The sequence below is a fragment of the Trichechus manatus genome, unplaced genomic scaffold (assembly GCF_000243295.1).
Source record: "Trichechus manatus latirostris isolate Lorelei unplaced genomic scaffold, TriManLat1.0 scaffold00047, whole genome shotgun sequence".
Lineage (NCBI taxonomy): Eukaryota > Metazoa > Chordata > Mammalia > Sirenia > Trichechidae > Trichechus > Trichechus manatus.
In genome coordinates this window covers 11,700,290-11,705,764 of record NW_004443983.1, presented here as the reverse complement: position 1 = coordinate 11,705,764, position 5,475 = coordinate 11,700,290, and positions in this window count along the sequence as shown.

Below are 5,475 nucleotides of genomic sequence, written 5' to 3'. Positions count from 1 at the left end.
CGAAATATTCTGCTTATTCTTCACTTGTAGTTCAACTTAAGTCTAAATAAATAAGGACTGGATTTTTAAAAAAATATTTATTAAGCTATTTCATGATTATAAGTATTTCTATCATAGGATTATTTTCAAAGAAAACACACTTTGAATCTATTTACTAGGGAAAAAAGTTAAATTTTAATCTATATTATTCTGCTGATAATTATGAGAAAATTTTCCTAATTATTAATTTTCTGGTGACTACAAATATCCTCTATCCATTAATTATTATATGGTGGTTTAATATTGTGGTTGTAATTTTAAAATATGAACACAGATTCTTTGATAATCTCTCTTCAAATGATGGAGCCTAATCTGCTTTTGCCTTGAGTGTAGGTGGATTTAGTGGCTCACTTCTAAAGAACAGAATGTGGCAGAAGTGATGAAGTGTGATCAGGTCATAAAAAGACACTGTGGCATCCTCCTTGCTCTTACTCTAGCATCCCTTGCTTGGGGAAGAACCCAGCTGTCATGTCACAGGAACACTCAGGTAGTACTATGGAGCACAGAATTGAGACCTCCTGCCTGACACAACAGCCAGCAAGAAATGTAGGCCTTCTTTCCACAGCTGTGTAAGTGAGATAACATGGATCCTCCAGCCTTAATCAAACCCAGTCAAATCTAAAGTGACTGCAACCTCATGAGAGACTCTGAGCCAAAACCAGCCATCTAAGCCACTTGCAAATTCCTGAACTACAGAAGCTATGGGATGAAAAAAGTTTATTTTAGGTGGCTTGATTTGGGGGTAATTTTTTATGCTGCAATAGATAATTAATATAAATATTGGTTATTCTCATCAAGTGCATCTTGGCTATTTTTTTTAAATGCTAGAGAAAATTATATATTTTAATTCCTGTGCTTTAAGCTAGTTTGAAGCTATCATTTCAACATTATTATTTTAGAAATATGTTGAAGAAATATAGGATCAGGACTTCGATAGTGCTCTAGAAACTGCTGATTAAATGCCATGATGAAGGAGGAGAACAGATTTAGTAATCCCGGAAGACCTTCATTGTTGTGTCTGTCTATATCTTTTCTATTGATTTCTTTTTGCCCAAAACAATTTTCCTTCATAGCAAAACACACACACACACACACACACACACACACACACAAATAAAACGAAAAAAAAATCCTCTAAGTTCATTTTAGAGCAATTAGAAAAGAAAAGTGAAAAAGTTAAAACTTATGCCAACCCACATTCAGACATAATTTCATCATTTTGGCACATATCCTTCTATTGTGTGTATATCTTTAGTATTGTTTTTACAAAAGTGAGATAATATTGTACGTAATGTTTTTAATTTATCATGAAAATTTACACGTCATTTAATATTCACCTCTAATGTGATCTTTAAACATCCTGACTCTGAGCTCTTCTCACCTCCTTCACCATTATTCTGGATCAAGCCACTACTATCTCTTCTCTCAGGGACTTGCAATGGCCTATTAAGTAGAGAAGGCTCCACCCCTGCTCCATCCAGAAGCCAGATTTGTCCTTCTAAAACATCAATCAGGTCATTCACTCTTCTATTCTCAAGAAACCTAAATCCCTGCGCATTGTCTACAAGGCTATGCAGGATTTGGCTCCTAGTCTCCTTTTAGCTCTCATTTCCTATCACTTTGGCCTTTGCTCATTGGCTACCTAGCTTATCAGGGTTTTATTCTCGGCTTCGCCTGGGAAATTTTTACCCAGATATTCTCATTGCTCACTCCCTCACTTCATTCAGGTGTCTGCTAAAATGTCACTTCCTCAAGGAGGCCTTCCTTGACCACCCAATCTAAAAATGCTCCCTCTATCCCTGGATTGGAGTCCCCGGATAGCACAAAAAAGTAAGCGCTTCCTGCTAACCAAAATGTTGGCGACTGGAGTCCACCCAGAGATGCCTCAGAAGGCCTGGTGATCTACTTCCAAAAAAACAGCCACTGAAAACGCTATGGAGCACAGTTTTACCCTGACGCATCTGAGGTCTCCTTGAGTCAGAATGGGCTTGAGGATAACTGGTTTTTTGTTTTTTTTTTTTTTGTTTATAACTGGATTTTTATTTTTTACAGAATACTTGTCATTATCTGACATTGCATTATGTTTGTTTCATTATTTGACATGATATGTTTATCTTAATTATTTGTCTCCCTAACTAGAACATCAGTTCTAATAATGCAGCGATTCTATCTGGCTTATTTCCTACTCTACCCTCATTGCCTAGACCAGTACCTGGCACAAAGTAAGAACTCAATAAATATATTTGATTAAACGAATGGATGGATGTACCATTTTAATTATTAGTTCATTAATAATTAATGTATAATAATTTTTACTTGTGAGATTTCTGTCATATTTTTTCCTATTGTAAGCAATTATGCCATAAACATGCATATAACATATGCACACTACATTTGTTTTCTAAGATTTAGAAGTCAAAAAAGATGATCATTGTTGGGGGTGGGGCCAAGATGGTGGAGTAGTCAGACGCTTCCGTTGGACCCTCTTACGACAAAGACACAAAAAAACAAGTGAATCAATTATATATGACAATCTAGGAGCCCTGAACATCAAAGGCAAAGTTGAGGAACCAGACTGAGTGGCAGGGGGAGGGAGAGATGGTTCAGAAGCAGCGAGGAGTTGCCAGACCTGACCAGGTGAGACACTGAGCCCTTCAGTCCTAATCAGCTCATGGTTGAGCAGTGAGGAAAGCAAGCAGCGGTGCTCGGGAGGTTGGGAGGTGTATTCGGCACCAGGAGAGACCCAGCTGCAGAGAGTCTGCCTATTCGGCCACCTAAAACCCGTGAGAAGCAGCCCTCAATTGGCGAAAGGTAAGTACTTGTGTCCGGCCTACCGCACGGATCAACAACCCCCCCTTAGCGGAAAAACCTCTCTCCCATTTACCTCCCTGCCCCCTGCTCTGCACCGGGTCCCAGACCGGCTGCAGCAATTGCCGAGTCCCCTGGGCCAGAAGTAGGATCTGTCACACACCCTGAGCCATTCTCCTGGCCTTGGAGAGTGAACAAATTAACAAACAGGAGAAAAAATAAACTGCCAGCTCCCCTAAGCCAGGAATTCAGGGTAGGTACAGCTCCTTTGCTTAGGCACAGGCATAAGGGATCCATGGACTTCGAGTGCCTCTCCCCCTGCAGAGACTTGTGTGGGCCCATTTCAACAGCATAGGCCCTCATTACAGCAGTACAACAGGGTATATACCTGAAGTCGGACTTCAACTGTTTCAGCTATGAAGTGGCAGGTTTGTGACATTTGACACTGCTCTGCCCATTAACCAGTGTCTTCACCTACCCACATCAGGGGCCTGAGGACTGGTGGCTCCAACCATGCCACCTAGCCACCTCCGATAGGGGCCCAAGAATAAGAGGTGCCCCCTCCCCCCAGTCCTTACAGCCAACAGCACTGGGTGCTTATAGTCCAGCTGCAAAACCCACCCACCTATGCGCTCTAGGCAACAGGGACATGCCTTCCTCCTGGACACCCGGGGGCGGCCGTCAGCCCCCTGCCTTGCTCAGAGTGTGTCCCCCTGCTGCAACCAGATGCCTGTGCCTACGTCAATCACCCATGCCTGTCTAGGACTGTAGGTGAGAGCCTGAACCACACACTTGGTGACTATCTACCTGGGCACCTGAGCTGAATCCATACAGGAGGAGTGGGCGGACTCCTGAGCTCACATACTTAGTAACAGATCTAACCACCTGGTGACAGGACATTAGAGCTTCAAATGTGTCAATAACGAAACTAGCTCATATGAGCAGCCTATTTGGGCATATCAAAACAAGAAGCCAGGACACAGTACATAAACATAAAATAAATAAATATAATAACTTATTGATGGCTCAGAGACAACGGTCAATACCAAATCACATAAAGAGGCAGTCCATGATGGCTTCAGCAAGCTCCCAAAATAAAGAATCTAGAAATTTTCCAGAGGAAGAAAATTTCTTGGAATTACCAGCGACAGAATACAAAATATTAATATACAGAACTCTTCAAGAGATAAGGAAGGAAATTAAGCAAAATACAGAACATGCAATAGAGAAAATTAAAAAGATTAGAGAAGAGCATAATGACAAATTTAACAGGCTGCAAGAATCCATAGAGAGACGGCAATCAGAAATCCAGAAGATTAACAATAAAATGTCAGAATTAGACAACTCAATAGAAAGTCACAGGAGCAGAACTGAGGCAATGGAAGTTAGAATTAGTGACATTGATGATAAAGTACTTGACACCAATTTATGTGAGGAAAAATCAGATAAAAGGATTTTAAAAAGTGAAGAATCCCTAAGAATTATGTGGGATTCTATCAAGAGGAATAACCTACGAGTGATTGGAGTACCAGAACAGGGGGGGATAACAGAAAGTACGGGGAGAATTGTTGAAGATTTGTTGGCAGAAAACTTCCCTGATATTGTGAAAGATGACAAGATAGCTATCCAAGATGCTCATTGAACCCCATATAAGGTAGATCCCAAAAGAAAGTCACCAAGACATATTATAATCAAACTTGCCAGAGCCAAAGATAAAGAGAGAATTTTAAGAGTGGCTAGGGAGAAACGAAAAGTCATGTACAAAGGAAAGTAAATAAGAATAAGCTCAGACTATTCAGCAGAAACCATGCAGGCAAGAAGGCAATGGGATGACATACATAAAGACTTGAAGGAAAAAAAATTGCCATCCAAGAATTACATATCCAGCAAGACTGTCTCTCAAATATGATGGTGAAATTAGGGCATTTCCAGATAAACAGAAGTTTAGAGAATTTCCAAAACCCAAACCAAAATTACAAGAAATACTACAGGTAGTCCTCTGGTTAGAAAATCAATAAGATCAGCTAACAACCCAAGACCAGAACACAGGACAGAGCAACCAGATACCAACCAAGACAGGGAAGTCACAAAAATAAATCAAAGCTAAAACACTTAAAATAGGGAAAGAGAGGTCAATATGTAAAAGATGACAACATTAAAACAAAAGAGAGGGACTTAAAAAATGTAGACATAGATTTTTCATACGGAGAGGAAGTCAAGGCAATGTAAAGAAATAAGACTGGTATAAACTTAGAAAAATAGGGGTAAATATTAAGGTAACCACAAAGGAAACTAACAATCCTACAAGTCAAAATAAAAAAAACTAGAAGAATATAAAGACTCAGCAAACACAAAATCAACAACAATGAAAAAGATGAAAAGAAAATATATAAAGAAAAACAACACAGAAAATTAAGCGGAACAAACTGTGAACAACACACAAAAAAAGACATCAAAATGACGGCACTAAACTCATACCTATCAATAATCACGCTGAATGTAAATGGGCTAAATGCACCAATAAAGAGACGGAGAGTGGCAGATTGGATAAAAAAACATGATCCGTCTATACGCTGCCTACAAGAGACACACCTTAGACTTAAAGATACAGACAAACTAAAACTCAAA